This window comes from Cimex lectularius, unplaced genomic scaffold, assembly GCF_000648675.2.
Source record: "Cimex lectularius strain Harlan isolate CLEC.00 unplaced genomic scaffold, Clec_2.1 scaffold153, whole genome shotgun sequence".
In the NCBI taxonomy this organism is placed as follows: domain Eukaryota; kingdom Metazoa; phylum Arthropoda; class Insecta; order Hemiptera; family Cimicidae; genus Cimex; species Cimex lectularius.
Genome location: NW_019392833.1, coordinates 1,132,953 through 1,151,096, shown reverse-complemented (window position 1 = coordinate 1,151,096; position 18,144 = coordinate 1,132,953). Strand labels below are relative to the sequence as shown.

Sequence of the window (18,144 nt, the reverse complement as noted above, 5' to 3'; positions counted from 1 at the left end):
TAACAATAAAAATCGTCTCCTCGTTTAATTTATTTTCCATACCTCGGGATATTCCTTCTAGAGCTACATTCAGCGCATATGGAGCGTAAGATTTCAAATTGAAAGCTTTGATATATGAATTTTGGCCTCATTTGGCATACAATCATAAAAATGAGAGGACGTTTATACCCCTATATATTTTTAAATATTAAAGATACTCTGCGTAATACTTACAAAAACTTAGAATAATATTTTAGAAATATTTTTACTCGAAAGTATATTTACTTGCTTCGAAACCTGGAAATAAACTTAGATTTGTCAGAAAAAACTGTTGACACTGCATGTATAGTACGTATGTATAAATTTTATTGTACATAATTTTGATCTACAATATGTGTTTACATAGTTGTATCCAATAGATTCCATAGCAGTATTGTACCTTTTTCCCTAGTCTGCATTAAGTATAAGACGCATTGTACCTTAAAATAAGCATTAAATATATATGTCTCAATTAATTAATGGTTTTAGTCGTATGTCGTGTTGTAATGACACATCTACACAGAAAACATACACTTTGAGCCCTAAAGATGATCTCAATAAAGATAGAAACGTTGGCACGATAAAGAAAATGTTTTTCTGAAACCTACGTCACACCAGGCCGCATCTCACGATTCCAGAATATTCATAATTTAAGTAACGTTTTCTTGTTGAAACTGAAACATACATCAATGCTTGTGCCTTAGAAAATGTTAAAAACGGTAACACTGGAAAAACATCCTCATAAGATCGGATTGTCAAGCACCTATTAAAGCATTAGCATGTAAAACAAATGACATCAAAAAGAGTCTCTGAATCCATCCAAAACTTCCAAAACCCAGGACAAAAAAGACAAAAACATGATGATGGGTAACAGGGCAAGAAGGAATTTTACGTAACGAAAAAACAGATTGACAAGAGGAAGATCTGCAAGGAAGATATAAGCCCTGACCCTATTCTAGGTTTTACAAAAAATTAACCTTCCACCTCAGAATGGATTAAAAAAGGAGAAGTGGATAAATTCTAGACATGCTAGACACATTTATGTTAAGACAACTCTCACCAAGACGGGCAAACTTCATATTCTTATTTGTTCAATTTTGTAAAAATCAAATTTTCATCAAATAAACGTGATAAATAAAACTGATAATTTTCCTTTGAGAAATTAAGTACCTGTGTTTAAAGCTCAATAATATGGACATTTCTCTAAGCGCTATATCTGTCCGCATTTACAGAAAAACATTACTCAAACTTTAGACAATAATTTTGGAATGTTGTAAAATTTTATTTTCTAACTGATTTTTTAAATTTGTTTGCTTAAGGTTACTAGAACAAAAAATCCGTCTTATAGGATTTTTAATTCACTTCTCATTAATTTAATCAAATTTAAATTCGATTAAATAGTTTATGAGATACAGGTGGCTAATTGAGAAATAGTTTTCCTATTCTTTTATTTTACTTTTTTATTTATTGAAAGCACTCAGCTTAACAGATTATTTATTAAATAATTCATCTGTGAGTAAACTCTTATCACATTTTTCTGTTTGGTTGGTTTTATTATATTAGTAAAAGTTGCTGTTATTATTTCCTGTTTCAGTAAAGAAATAACGTTTGCTTTAAGTTCACAATAGAAAACTAGGTTTTTACTTGAAATGGAAAAAAGTTAATGGCACGAGAGGGATTCGAACCCACGACCTTCGGCTGGATACGCCGCTGCTCTACCACTTGAGGTATCGTGACCTCGATCCACTCGGACATCAACTCCCCATCTCAACCCCACCTTATGAGTTTTCCCTCCTTTTGCCATTTTTNAGTTGATGTCCGAGTGGATCGAGGTCACGATAGCTCAGGTGGTAGAGCAGCGGCGTATCTAGCCGAAGGTCGTGGGTTCGAATCTCTCTCGTGCCATTAACTTTTTTTACATCTCAACTAAAAACCTTAATTAATTGTAAAGTATTAATTGGTCAAGCGGACCACGAAATTAGTGAATTTATAGAAAACTAGTTTCAACTTTTTTATTAAATTACTTATTTACAAAAAAAATTTGAGTGGGAATCAGTCAAACAGTCTGAAAATGTTATTTCTATCCAAAACGACTTGATTACCGTTCTCTGAAATTACAGTGATGAGCGAGATGGTAACGAACCGTTCTTAATCTATTTAATTAAAGGTTTTTATATTAAATGATCTGAAAAACGAAAGTCCACTATCCCCAGGTCCATTATTGAATGGAATCCATGGTAATGTGACTAAAATGGGTTAATTTATGTTTATAAAATAAATTCTCATCGGCTACTATTTCTCCACGAATTACAGCATAAGCTACAATCAATTTCAATGTATTAAAGTTTCTTTTGCAAATGTTAGTCAAAATTGTGAAAAAAATTCACCTTACAGTTATTAAATGAACAAACATAATAATGTCAATGAGAGGTTAAAATGAAAATTATATCATGGATCGCCGATTAGTCTACCGCCGTTGTAAGTCTACCTAAGATGTTGGCCATTTTTTTTATGTCATGGATAATATTCCTTTCCGGCAGATTAAGGCCCGCCCCCATTGGAACCAATTAGGATACCAGGAACCATTGTGGTAGAAAGGGTCGAGCCATTACAGCCCCATTCCAGCTGTCAGATTGAATAAGGTAAAGCTTGTCTGATTACTAGCAACATTACGTTTGCCCCGTTTATTTTGCCTGACAGTTTAAAACACATGATACACTCGTTTTTGAACAGGGTGTACAAATAATGGTGGTCCACTTACCACAAAACACAGTTAAGACGGAGAAAAGAAGAATTATAAATTTGGTCAATCCACTGTATAGTTAGTATTTGATTTTCACATTTTTTGTTAAATCGTACTCAACTTAAAAAATTATAAATTGCATAATTAATGATTTTCAGATTTCCTAAAAGAGAACCAACTACCTGGTTTTTGCACGAAAAAATGGCCAACTTTGGAAATGCATATTTCCCCAGCTTTTTAAGTCACAGACCTGCCATAGGTCTAATTTTTTTGAAAATTTTAGGCTTAACAAGTTGATTTTTTTCCTACCTTCAGTCATTCATCAGTTAATTCAAAAATTCGTGAACATGTGAATTTTGCACGTTTTACGAAAACTTCAAATTGAGCTCTGGAGACAGGCAATCATCCTAGCGCGGCGCCCTTTAGCCATCGATAGGAAATTTTAATAATCTTTCAATGTTTTCAGTTATTCACTTTGACCGATTTGTCAACCGTTTTCGAGTTATACGCGATTTTTGGGCAAATATGTACATAAATTATATTGTCAATACAAGTAAATCCGGTCGGTTTATTTAACCGCATATTGTTGTTTGAAAAGTTTGAAAAAATTACCTACAAAAATACTTTTGAAAGATTCAGATAGATTTACGTTTTTGAAATAAAATTACGTGTAAAGATGAACCAAATTTCCACAAAAACAATAGATTGATGAAAGTTTACAAAAACCTGTTATGAAACTTAAATTTCACAAAACCACTCGAATACAATAGTAAACCGAAAAAAGGGTTACTTTAATTGTCCTTTTACGTGAAGAGAAAAGATAGAGAGGACGGGAGAAAGAGAAAGACAGACGGACAGGAAGACGTAGAGAGTGTGAGAGAGATAAATTGAATGAACGAGCGAGAAAAAAAGAAAGAGAGAGAGAATGAATGAGAGCTGGGGGTTCGATTTTGGCGAAGTGAGTAGAAGAGAGAGCCTGACCGATTAAGAAACGGAAATAGAATAGAAAGAAATAGAGAGAGAGAGAGAGAGAGAGAGAGAGAGAGAGAGAGAGAGAGAGAAAGGAAGCTAGAATGAATGAACACAGATCGAATAAGAGATTGTTAGACTTTGGCGGAGAAAGGTTGAAAGAAATAAAGATAAATTAGGACTTAAATAACTGTAAGGGTTGAGAATCGTCAATAAAAGATAAATAGAGAGAGAGAGAGGAAGAGAGAGAGAGAGAGAGAGAGGAAGAGAGAGAGAGAGAGAGAGAGAGAGAAAAAGAGAGAGAGAGACGGAGGGAAAGAGAGAGAAAATGAATGAATTAGAGATGGAGTTTGATTGTGGTGGAGGAAGAAGTAGAGAGAGAATGATTGAATAACAAAAGGAAGACAAGTGGGGGGAGAGAGAGAGAGGGAGAGAGCGAGAGAGAGAGAGAGAATGAGTGAACAGAGATCGAATAAGAGATTGTTAGACTTTGGCGGAGAAAGGTTGAAAGAAATAAAGATAAATTAGGACTTAAATAACCGTAAGGGTTGAGAGCCGTCAATAAAAAATAAATAGAGAGAGAGAGAGAGGAAGAGAGAGAGAGAGAGAGAGAGAGAGAGAGAGAGAGAGAGAGAGAGAGAGAGAATGAATAGAGATGGTTAGAGTTTGGCGGAGAGTCATTGAGAGACAGAGAATGAATGATGGACAGAAAGAATGAGATATTTTGTCCCAATTTGTAGAAGAGAGAGCAAGAAATTTACTAGGACAGGAATGAAAGAGATAGGGTAAAATTTTGCCTAAGTGAGAGCGAGAGAGAGAGAGAGAGAGAGAGAGAGAGAGAGTTGAAGTGAAATAGAGAGAAATATGGACAAATTTAACAAAATAGCTCATATTTTTTGTATTAATAGAAGTATTAATCTGTTAGGGTTAATACGTGCACAGATAAATCAGATCTTCAACATTCGGCAAAATTAACCAAAAACGATTATTGACTTGTGAAAACGAACCCATTCATGAAGTAAAAATTTAAACAAAAAGTTGTCAAGGAAGGAAGACAGCGATTGTCAGTACAATGGGTTTTATATGTCGTTCTAAAATCCTCCCTGTGTTTTCATCTTCCCTAGTAAACATAGTCCCCATTCATTTGGTCCGACTGTCGCAATGCAAAAGGGCAGAAGAAAAGCACCCGGATCTCATAAAGGGAGCTAATTGCAGAATCAACAGATAACCGATCCGAGCGAGGGCTCACGTGGGACGAACAGGAATAATTTGTTACGATCCTGTAAACACCGAGAGAGTTTATCTTCCTTTGGCCACAAAATTAGAATCCCTCTCTTAATCATTCCCTTTTGTACACAAACACGAGAAATAGTCTCGGATGGGATTTTTCTACTAAATTGTTTATTTATTTGCATTTTAAACGCAATATCAAACTCGCGAGCTCGCAATTACGTTTTTTGTTTACGAAGGGCTTCTCTTTACAGCTCGTGATTGATCAGGATCGAAAGAAAACTTCGCGTGAGACATAACCATCCAATCCAACTAAAACCGAGTACAATTAAAGGGTAGGAATCCTTTCTTCAAGACTCTGTCTCTCGGATAGCCGTTTTAATTAACTTAATGAAAACACACAAAAACACCGGCCTAATTGATAATTGTTCTTACTACTTTAATTTTGTTAACATCACTATGTTTCTTATCATTAGAGGCTATATTTATCATTTACGCTACATTAAGCATCCGATAGAAGATAATAAAGGTTAAAATTAATTTATAGTGTACTTTACATTTTATGAGCCCTTATGGACATTTATTTAGCGCATAAATTTGAAAATATTCTCGTATGTCAAACTTCAATGTTTGAGCACTATCTATCACTAATTTATTGATAGTGTGTGATGATTAGTGACCGTTAGTCGATGATTGTTCAGATATCGTGAGATGCGGTCGGGTGTGATGTAGGTTTCAGAAAAACGTTTTCTTTATCGTGCCAATGTTTCGATCTTTATTGAGATCATCTTCAGAGCCTGGGATTTACAAACATTGTTTACATTTAACAAATACATGTAGGATGTGGAAAAAAGTGAATTTATACAATGCAAAAAAATATTTTTTATATTCAATCAAAGAATTTCTACTCATTCAAAGTGTTTTCTGCGTAATTGTGCCATTCTTGCATGTCGTGTTAAGAGTGCCAGTGAGATATTGCTGTTTTATGTTGAATTTTGAATGGGTGGGGAGGGAAGTTGGTATAGAAAGACATTTTTGTATAAGAAGTCGGCTTGATTGAGGTGAAAGTAGCCGACGATGGGAAAAAAGGTTGATAATGGTTCGGCCAGATTATCCTTTCAGGATTATACAGACGGGGATAATTAGGGAAAGGAAAGCCAAATAGTTGAAAGTTAGACTATGTAAAAATGTTTGATGTGTTGAATGTGATGAATGTTTTATATGTTACATTATACGTTTTGTGTGATGTGATGATATACATATGTATGTTATGGATATTGAATCCGATTAATGATATTGGTATATCTGCGACCGAGTTTACATGTGTCTGTTCTGTAATTGATGCTGTGTTTAACCCATTTCTGTTGATATAAACCATTTCTAAAAAGTTACGTTTAAGTTTGTTTTGTTCTGTGTGTAAGATTTTTGGATTGTCGAAGTCGAAATTGTGTTGGTGTTCAAATGTTGGGTAGCGAGTGCTGTAGGATTTTGTTTGGTCTTTTTGCAATCATAGATATGTTGCTTTGCTTTCTTATCCAGATATTGGGATGTAATACCGATGTAAGTTGCCGGACAATTTAAACAATTGATTTTGTAAATTACGTCAGATTTATTTGTTATCGGCGTGGGATCTTTAATTTTGGAAAAAAGTGTGCGAATTGTTTTATATTATTGTATATTTAATCTTAAAACGCTAAATACTGTCAATTAAATGTTTTAATTAACAATTAATAATTTAATTAAATTAAACACTTTTCTCTCTCTTTCTCTCTCTCTCTTTCTCTTTCTCTTTCTCTCTTTCTCTTTCTCTTTCTCTCTCTCTCTCTCTCTCTCTCTCTCTCTCTCTCTCTCTCTCTCTCTCTCTCTCTCTCTCCCTCGCTCTCTCTATTTATCTGTCTGTCAGTCTTCATTTTATTATGTAATAAGAGACTATTAAATTAATATAATACTGTGTTTGTAAAGACGATTTCTGTTTCAACATTTACTTTGGGTGCATATTGGATTATATTGATTAAAAAGTTGATTTCTGTTAATTTTGATTGTGTTTTGTCAGGAAGAAAGCATTTATCATTTGTAAAATACAATAGGTAGTTGATTTTGCAAGTCAGGATTTAAGATTTTCTCATAGAAGAGTAGGTTTGTATGTAATTTTTTTTCGGTATACATCATTAATTATAATCAAATTGCTATAAATTATGAATTGCTAATTTGTTTTCACACCTGTAACGAATCGTTTCTGTAAAATCCAGTAATTTATCTTATAAGTGAAGAAAGTAAACATTATTTTATAACAGGATAACGATATTAATTAATGTAGTCATTTACTTCTCTCTCTCACTCTCTCTCTCTCTCTCTCTCTCTCTCTCTCTCTCTCTCTCACTCCCTCTATCTATCTATTTATCTAACTATCTCTTCTACTCTCTCGCTGTATGTAGCTGACCCTTCTTTTTTACACTCTCACTCCCCACTCTCTCTCATTAAATTTCATATTCACCTATTCATTTCCGAAATACAATATGATGGAATATTATTTTGTCTTTTTACATCTAATAATGAACAACAAATACTTTTATTTAATTAAATTAATGTAAATATTCACTAAGTATAAAGCAAAGGTAATAGTAGATTATTAACAAAATTAGTGTTCTGTTATCAAATATAATGCTGGTTTGTTTTTATTTATTAGTATTTCTAACAAGTGCGATAGCAGAGAGCTTTGAACGGTTTGTAAAATTACCCCAAATAAAAGCTCTCCGTTTGAAAAAAAAAGTGGAATACAAGAGGGGTGCAGGTTTCCGAGAGTCGAACCGCCTTGTTTCGTTGTTTTTATTCAAACCGCTACATAAAAAATGAAAACCAATTAGCCGACAAGTCCCAGAGTTGGCCGTAAAAGTAACGTAGAACGTAGAAAACATTCAGGAATGTTCAGTTGTCGTCCTACTTTTATGAGGGACAACGGCCGGGAGATTTGTAGCTACAGTCTTCCTAAGGTTACCCCCTTACCCTTCGCCGGACGTTTAAAATTTCCAACTAGTCTTATTTAATCCACATCTTCAGCCAGGAGGATCTTCGGTACTGGTACATTGTAAATTAGAGTCTTTTCTGGTTTTTACTCTGGATATCATACTACCATTACATAATTACAGTAATGTAATCGAACTCACATTCTCTCTCTCTCCCTCTCTCTCCCTCGCTCTCCCTCGCTCTCTCTATTTATCTGTCTATCTCCCTTTTTCTGTCTATCAGAATATATCTGTATTTATCCATCTATCTATCCATCTATATGTATGTCTATCTATCTCTCTGTCCATCTATCTATCTAATTCACCTAATGATATGTCCATGTATGTAAGGCTAACATAAACAAGTCCTTTTTATCATTTTTTTTTTTGCGTTATGAACTATGCATATTAGCCATGTGACAATTCGTATATGTGTGTTCAAATTGGGAGGGGGTATTGTGAAAAAAGGGCCAGAGGCGACGGTGGGAATCGAACCCACGACCGCGGCGTGAGAGTCTCTCATGCTAACCACTCGGCTACCGCGGTCCCCTAATTATTATTCTTATAGATTGAAAAAATTTTACTCATAATTTCCTTTTAATTTTTATAGTAATCGTAGGCGAAAGAAAGATTATAGACAGATAATCGTAAATCATATCCGTTATAATTAGCATTATTTTTTAATTGTATACTTTTGGTCAGTTGGAAAGAAAACACTCCGTTCTTAAGTTTAATTTTCGGGAAATATATCATTTCCATCAGGACTTTGAAATTATATTAATTAATTTTAACTCGCTCTCTCACTCAATCTCACACACTTTCATTCTCTCTCTTTCTCTCCTCTCTCTCTCTCTCTCTCTATTTATCTATCTATCTATCTATCTCTCATTGTCATAAGTCGAACCCAATATCTCGTTCCTTGTTTCGTTCATTCATTCTCCTCTTCTTCACTCTATCTATTTATCTATGTATCTGTCTATCTATCTAGATAAGCCGAAATAGGGTTTCGCACCAATAACGGACATGTTCCGCCATCTTAGCTGATAAAGAAGAACAATCTTGTTTGTTACATATGCCTCCGGAGTCTGCAGTGTCCTCACGTCAGTACTACTATCATTCTAGTCTTAACGCGTCTTAGGTTTAGTGGTGCTGCCGTTAGTTTCTGCGATGATCCTTTAATTAATTATTCGCATGTCTCTGCCGTACATTACAATCGAACCGAAAACTTATTCTTAACCACTTTGTCGGATAGATCTACGTTTTTGGCAATTCGGTACGTCACAAAAGAGTTTAGGGCCGATTAGTATCCTGGCTTAACTCCCTTGGCCAATTTATTGGCTGTTTCGTTGCTACGTTGTTTTGTATGCCCATTAATTACAAAACAAGGGTAATTTTTTGTTTTGTTTTTCCCAATGTCTGACTGTGCCTTGGTGCATCTCAAACGGATCTGGAATTAACTACCGATGAGATGGTAGATGGCTATTCTTTCATTGGTAATACTTAACACTACAATAATTAAACCAATTTTTAAAACGGTTAAACATTTATACTTCATTTATTTTGTGGTAAAAATATGTATTTTTTTTAGACAAAATTTATGTGCTCGATTCTGATATTTGCTTTAAAACAAGAGACGTAGGCAAGAAGCCTGTTTGATGAAAATGTGAAAGCGTCCAATTTTGGTGAAGCATCTCCAAGGCTCGTACAACGTTTATTAAGAAAAGAATATAAAGTTGAAATAGCGGTTTTTTTCCATAATACCTAACGGTAAACGGAAGTTAATTAGTGCCACGAGTGGCAAGAAATGAGGAAGGGTTGGAGATTACGCGTTGTGTAACCTAAGAGAAAACCATAAACACTACATTTCAAGGCCTGTCGTTTATTTTGTAGCCTTAATTTTAAACGCCCTTTTATAATTAAGTTCTTGCTCAAAAATGAAAACTTAATTATTTACCTTAGGATAAGTAACTTCACATAGATTTGGAATAAGGTAAAAAGCCTAGAACTCTAGACAATGATGGAGATTGCTCAATAACCACTATTGGCCGCGGTGCGCAAAGAAACCGCCTCCTAGTAAACTTAACTTTTACCTTTCTTGAAAATTGAAACAATTGAATTAAACAATTTTACATAGTACAACATATCGAATAAGAAACATTCAAAAGTGGGTAATTGAGGTACATTTAGCAACAGAATTATAGAACTATAGTCCTAAACGTTCCAGGCTTCTACAAAAAATCTCTAATTACATACGAGATGCTTTGAACTTTAAAGATTTTCTGGTAAATCTTTAAAGAAGGTTTTGGACCACATAAATTGCGACATTCATTATCCGAGACAGTTTAGATCTTTTACACTACATTGCCCTCAAAAAACTAATCAGGTCTGGTTAATTTCTGCGGCTGAGTACTCTGCGGCATGTGATACGGAAAGCGTTTCTTTATCTCTGAAGTAGTATACTTTGGATTATTTTTGATTAAAGCTTTAGGTTGATCTTAGACGGATTTTATTCGAGTTTTCCAAAGAAACATCTCATCTTTTGAAATTAGCCAACCCTATCTGACAAGCCATCGTTTAAACCGAACAAAACATACCTTGTTCTGTAAACACAGAAGTTATTCTTATCAGTAACAATTACTTGAAACTTAATATTGTCACTGAGAATGTACCTTTTAAACATAATTAAAGATAGGATAATATTATAAGGAGTAAAGAAGCAGGATCTTCTTTCATTTTATTATTATTATGTTTTTTTAAATTATATGTTTTGTACTTGCTGAAATACATTTCTAGTATTTTGCTTGACACAGATTGTAATCGATTACGGATAAAAGTTTTCCACTGGTTCAAACTTTTGTTCCTTTCTGATAGCTTGTTAAAAAAGATGTGCTATTAAAGACTTCGGAATCTTATTGGAAATAATAACGTTCCAACTTATTATTGCAGTGAGATATGGAATTTATCATCATTTAAAACATCATGCTACAACCGGCACTGGGTCACTTATTGGGTCCGTCCTCACTCGCGGGTTTGTGTAGTTCAACAAACACCCTAGTCAAGATGACATGTAAACATTTAAAATATGATTAAACTTGTAGGTGTTCAGGGGGATTTTATGATTTTAAAACTTACCTTGTTGCTTATACCTGTTCTGTCAATTTCTAAAATAACCACCAGGTGTGACAAACATCCGATACTATAAATTATGTATCTGCTGTTTCACATGCTCCACTGGTATATTTATTCACTTTGTCTTTGACTACCCGTCATTTAATATTATCATTAAGTGTGTGGTGATTATCTTTTCACCTCAAAAACGCCGACTCCTTATACAAAAATGTCTTTCTATACCTACTTCCTTCCCCACCCCTTTAAAATCCAACTTATATAAACATAAAACAGCAATATATCACTGGCACTTTCAACACGACACGCAAGAATGGCACAGTTTGAGTTAGTAGAAATACTTTGATCGAATATAAAAAATATATATTTAGAAATCGTGAGATGCGGTCTGGGATGATGTAGGTTTCAGAAAAATATTTTCTTTGTCCTGCCAACGTTTCGATCTTTATTGAGATCATCTTCAGCACTCTCGACACGACACGCAAGAATGGCACAATTACACAGAAGACAAACACTTTGAGCCCTGAAGATGATCTCAATAAAGATCGAAACGTTGGCACGATAAAGAAAATGTTTTTCTGAAACCTATATCACACCAGACCGCATCTCACGATTTCTGAATAATTATCATTAAGTTATTACCATTAAATAAAATCAGTCATAACATTTCTTTTATATTTAACAGTACTTCACATGAACCAAAAAATGTATTTTTACTGTAATTTCGTCAAGAATATAGGTTAGCCTTTTTCTAAGTACATATATTGAATAATCTTGAAGAATCTCTGAGAAATTGTGTGGTATTTGTATACATTAAAGTTATTATATTGTTGTAGATTTTTAAAAATAAACAGCTATGGAATGACACACCCTAATATTGTACACATTTTCAATCAAAACTAAATATATTCCAAAATATACAAAAATATATGATCGAATGTATCATATGTTTATTGATCATTTTTTATTCAAAGGTGAAGAGACCAAGGACAAATTTCGACAAAAACAGCACCTCAGAAAGACACAAATCATAGGAAGATATATTGTGTTAATGTACATAATTAAAATTATAAATAAAAATCATAAATAAAATTATCTGGCTGTTTTAGTAGTATTTTTAAAGAAATTTAGTCTTAACGATCATTTTTGGCCTGTCTATCCTCGCTCTGTTGATCTGTCAGACGCGTTTTGGCAATTCAGTAGTTAATCAGTGTGTTATTTTGTTAATCTTGCCCTATTACAAGTTCATACAATACCTAAACTAAATTTTACCCAACTTTGATCCTCCAGTGATTAGGAAAATGGCATCTGAACTTACGGAACAATGGTGTGAATTTTTTTTTAACAAACTTGAAATTTATCTCTACGTGTATGAAGCCATCAATATATATTTAACAAGGCTTTCGTGCATACGAAAAAAATTTGACATCATTGCACTCAGTCACAAAACGAAGTCCGAGGACTTCAGACTTGTCAAGATTAATTCACTCGGCTTGATTAATGGTCCAATTACCGCCTTCCTACTCCGCCCATCAGAGAATTTTAAAAAAATATATAGTGTCAAGATTAAACTTTCCAGAAGTGAGATCGGATTATTTATTCAAGTTAAACTGGCCAAGAACGCAAACAAGCGGCTAAATTTGGACAAAAACAACACCAGTGCAAGAGCAAGATACAGTACTACATCTTTTTAATTTTTTTTTCTAAAAAGAAAACTTACGTCTTTAGTACTAATTTTCACTGTTCTAACCGTTCAATTTAGCTTTAACGCAACGAAACATGAATTTGGAAATAAAAACATAATTTTTAGGAAATAGGAAAATCGCCACTACATTCCGGTTTGATCGAATTTCTGAGCAAATGGAATATCTAACGGAAGAAATGACGGAATGGATCAAAGGCTATGATAACCAACAAAATCCCACGATGATACGAAGATGATTCTCCTTGTCCTTGCCCACCTGAGCTTATCTCCTTATCTCCGGTGACAGTGTATGATCCACCTATTAAAATGGACCAAACCGCATTTTCTTTATAATCATATTTGAAGACATCGTATTATATTTGGAAGAACAAGACAAAAAGTTGCTGTATCCTGTTGCTAAGTAGCAAAAGAAAACAAAACAGTTTTTCACAGCCCCCTATTGTTTATTGTAAAGGGATAAATTCGCTGGAGAGATTGTGTTTTGTCCCTAACTACGCGCAGTTGGTCGGCGAAGATCTGTACACAAGGGAGAAAATCTCAATTTCTCTAGTGTTCTAACTGACAGTCATGAGAAAAATGGCATTAAGAGTTACAGTTGAAAACAGAAGAAGTACGAAGATAGGAAGAAAAGAAGAATGGGTTTGGAACTGCATGCATTGGGTGCTGAATTGACCTAGCTGTCGATAGCACACCCACGAGCTCAATGTCGATGGCTAGACGGATAAGACTGAGGTCTGCCCCCGGACATATGCGGATTGCCCCCTAGATAAATCCAAATCCAAAACAGAAGAAGTTAAAAAAGAGAATTTTAATATTTTCCGGGAGAAGAGGACATTCTTTTGATTTGATATCTGAAGGTGCTAGGCTAGCACTGGTCTTAATCCGATCATCGATGAACAATTTGAAAAAGAGAAAGACCAAGAGATGATTGATTTCAATGATCTTTGAGGTTACATAATTGTAATAGTAATCTAAGGATAGATTAATTTCATATCCTTACTTAAAAATATTTCGTCGTGTGATAATAAAACAGTTGGTTGGGCAAAAATAACGAAAACCTTCAGTTTTCTATTTTATACAATTTTTATTATGATGAGGTTGATCGTATAAGTATATTCAATTTGATGCACTCAAAACATTTTGGGCTAGACTTTTGGTAGAACACCCTTGTTTCTAAGTACAGACGTGTCGTACCAAGTTAGCGGTATGTAGCGGTTAAAGATTTTCCATTTTCATATGAATAACAAAAAAACTAGCCAGAATTAAAATAAGATTAATTCACTACTTTCGTGGTCCGCTTGACCAATTAATACATGACAAGTAATTAAGGTTTTTCATCTCAACTAAAAGCCTTAATTAATTGTCATTAAAATAAGAACAAAGAAGCATAATACCTCTAGTTCATACTGAGTTGCAGTAAATCCATCTAACTTTGATAAATTCATAGATAGAGCAGATATTCCTCAGGGAAGCGTACTTGGCCCATTTCTATTTTCAGTATACATTGCGGACATTCCTCCATATGTTAACATTTCAACACCGTCGGTAACCGCAACGTTTAATATTTTGACCCGGCGCCTATCACTGTAAGCTAAAGGTCCTGGGTTCGAATATAGGGCCACTGGATTCGAACCTAACATACAAATGTGTTTTTAACGTAAATAAACATAGAAACATATATTCGTTTATATACTGCGATTCTAACATGTAATTCGGATCTCTCCATAAATTCTCAACACTTACAACACCTGAATCAATTAACTATATGTTTCACAAAGTAGAGGATGATAATAAACCTAACGAAAAGCGTAAAATTATCTGTCCTCCAGTGAGTATAAATGGAAGCCCATTGCCTAACGCTGACCTTGTGCGTTATCTTGGACTCCTCATGGATAAACGATTGACTTGTAATCCCAACACAAGATTGAAAAGACAAGAAACAAATCAACATTATAAATTACTAAAAGACTACTTGACTCACGATCAAAATTAGAAATTAAAAACAAACTTTTAATTTACAAGACATTGATCCAGACCTCTGGGCGTACGGTTGTGAAATGTGGGGCTCAACCTAGGATCGCAATTCCCAAATCTTCAAAATATTCTGTCGTAAATCCACCATAAATGCACATTTTTATATTTCGATTGTATTATTCATAACGATCTTCACATCCCGTTTGTGCATGGTTTCATAAAACTATAAAATTTTTATCAACCATTGAACAACCACAATAAACTACTAGTAATCCTCCAATACGATGGAAGCGAAAGCCCTGAGATTATAATTGAGTGCAGATTGACGAGGTTTCACTCGATGTGTCTGAACTCAAACGACATATATGAAAAGATTTACTTAATTAAAGTTACATTAAATATATTATAAAACGAAAGGTGTGTGGTGTTCAGTGTTCAGTAGTCAATGATTATTCGGAGATCGTGAGATGCGGTCTGGTGTGACGTAGGTTTTAGAAAAACATTTTCTTTGTCGTGCCAACGTTTCGATCTTTATTCAGATCATCTTCAGGGCCTGGAATTTATAAACATTATTTAAATTTTGCAAATACATGTAGGATGTGAAAAAATTAATTTATACAATGTTAGAAATTTTAGATTAAAAAAATAAAAAAATAAGTAAAATGAATTTATACAATGCTAGAACATTTTAGATTAAAAAAAAATGAATTTATACAATGCTAAGTTTCTTCTCATTTTTGGCCATGTCTTTCAGAATACTCTTTGTTTGGTGTCCATACGTAGTTGAAATTTGTTCATAGAATCCCATGTTCTTCGTTGTTCTCGTGTAGAAATGTGTAGTGTTTGGTGACCGTTAGTCAATGATTATTCGGAGATCGTGAGATGCGGTCTGGTGTGACATGGTAGTAGAATTGTACAATTTCATTTTTTTATTCTAAAATTTTCTAGCATTGTATAAATTCATTTTTTATCTAAAATTTTCTAGTATTACATAGATTTTTTTAATCTAATATATTTTTGCATTGTATAAATTCATTTTTATTCAGAAATCGTGAGATGCGGTCTGATGTGATGTTGGTTTCAGAAAAATATTTTCTTTATGGTGCCAACGTTTCGACCTTTATTGAGATCATCTTCAGGGCCTGGTATTTACAAACATTGTTTAAAATTAACAAAAACATGTAGGATGTAGGAAAAAGTGAATTTATACAATGCAAAAAAAAATATTTTTACGCGTACGCAGAAAACAAACACTTTGAGTGAGTAGAAATACTTTGAATATTAAAAACATGTTTTTGTTAAATTTAAACAATGTTTGTAAAGCCCCCCTGAAGATGATCTCAATAAAGATCGAAATGTTGGCACGATAAAGAAAATGTTTTTTTGAAACCTACATCACACCAGACCGCATCTCACGATTTCTGAATAATCATCGACTAACGGTCACTAATCACCACACATAAATTCATTTTATTTATTTATTATTTTTTTAATCTAAAATTTCTAGCATTGTATAAATACATTTTTTCACATCCTACATGTATTTGTAAAATGTAAATAATGTTTATAAATCCCAGGCCCTGAAGATGATCTCAATAAAGATCGAAACGTTGTTACGATAAAGAAAATGTTTTTCTAAAACCTACGTCACACCAGACCGCATCTCACAATGTCGGAATAATCATAAAACTTTGCTAGAAAACATTTGAAAATTTAAAAAAAAATTATGTATCTTCCCATATCTCATTTACAAAAATAAGATTAAAATTGTCAAAATTATGTAAAACTATTTTAGAGGCAATTTGTTTTTCAACATGTGCAGTCTGTACAATTTGTTCGATGTCATTGTGGTATAAATTAATAACACAGAATAGTAAAACACTATTAGTTTTTTGTAATGTGTAGGAATTCCAATTCCTCGAATGAGGATATTGTTAAACATTTCGCTTTAGAGAAACGAGTTGACGTGAATGGGAGAAGAAAATTCGTTGCCTTTTTCGCTTTAATGGGATGATTTTATTTGCCAAGCGGACCGTCTGATTGGCGTGATTATTTATTGGCGCCTTGGAATTGATCGAATCGGCCAAATCTATTCAAAACGGCTAATGTTGTTTAGTCGGAAGCGTTGCCGGAGGAAATATGAAGCAGGAAATATAGAAGCAGCGTCCGCTTCCAGAATAGAAATAGGAAGGCATTGTGATTTCCCAAGAGCGGCCTTGCCTTCCTTTCAGCTTCCTCCTCACGAAAGCAGCTAATTACCAACGAAGACTTCATTTTATAAAACTAATAAAGGCTGAGCCCATACCACCAAAGGGGGCTACGTTATCGTTATTGACTTGTAAAACAAAATTGAACGTGCTATTAACAAACAACTTTACTTTCTATACCTGTCGCTTTATACCCTTTATCGATTTAATTATAAAAAATCGCTTAACACCAGAATGAATCAAACGTTTGGTCGAGCTTGTTTAATTTCGCCGCCTTTCTTGGAAAACAACGGTGATCACTTGAGAGGGTTTCTCCGCTGGCTTTAAATCCAAGTTTACTGATGCCCTAGCACACCTGGCCCAATAAAAAAACCCCACTGTCTTTGGTTTATTGCATGGAGCTTATCCCAGATTTACACGGATTGAGGACGGAACGAAAATAAATTCGGCGATCGGTACCCAGTTCGTCCCGCTAACCGAATTATACCATTCGGCGACGAATTAGGGTAAAGGTAGAGGATCATTTACAGTTCTTTGGGGACCGTAAATTTATACACCTTCGAGTTGGAATATATCGATTACACGTGACACTTAAGGCCCACTTTTTGAAAGATAATTCTACTCGCACAAATGAATAGAATTTCTGTTAATGGAACTATCTTTTCCAGAAAGTGAATTGCCATACTCATCCTACCTCAAATCATTTCTATAAGTCCCAATTCGTACTTCTCACGACTCAATTCGTTAAATTATTACGTCGCCGTACGAAGTGTATTTATTAGCGCTAGCCGACTAGTCAGCATGATAGACTCGCGCACGATGCTCTTCTAGTAAGAATATACCATCGCATTCTCTGAATTATTTTCGTTATTATTGTAAATTTTTTTAAAAATTAAATTTATTAAATTCACTAATTTTGTGGTCCGCTTGACCAATTAAATCATTACAATTAATTAACGTTTTTAGTTGAGACGAAAAAAAGTTAATGGCACGAGAGGGATTCGACATTTGAAAAATGGCAAAAACACTCATAACTGGGATGGCAAAAAACACTGGGAAAAATGAGGGAAAACTCATAAGGTGGGATTGAGATAGGAAGTTGATGTCCGAGTGGATCGAGGTCACGATAGCTCAAGTGGTAGAGCAGCGGCGTATCTAGCCGAAGATCAT

General features: G+C 34.1%; 1 protein-coding gene and 1 long non-coding RNA gene across 3 annotated transcripts in view; one reads left to right on the top strand and one right to left on the bottom strand.

Annotated features, from left to right (window-relative positions):
* LOC112127489 (Kv channel-interacting protein 1-like) overlaps positions 1-18,144 on the bottom strand; it is a 152,108-nt gene that overhangs the window by 27,482 nt on the left and 106,482 nt on the right. The gene's annotated exons all lie outside the window — the stretch shown is intronic.
* Positions 2,287-12,124, top strand: LOC106670573. Of its 2 annotated transcripts, none has more exons than XR_001341095.2 (3): positions 2,287-2,496; positions 2,559-2,660; positions 12,063-12,124. It is a non-coding gene; the product is annotated as an uncharacterized LOC106670573 (long non-coding RNA). The 2 variants fall into 2 exon arrangements; XR_002910596.1 differs by lacking the exon at positions 12,063-12,124 and adding an exon at positions 2,920-2,989 and having other exon boundaries at positions 2,559-2,839.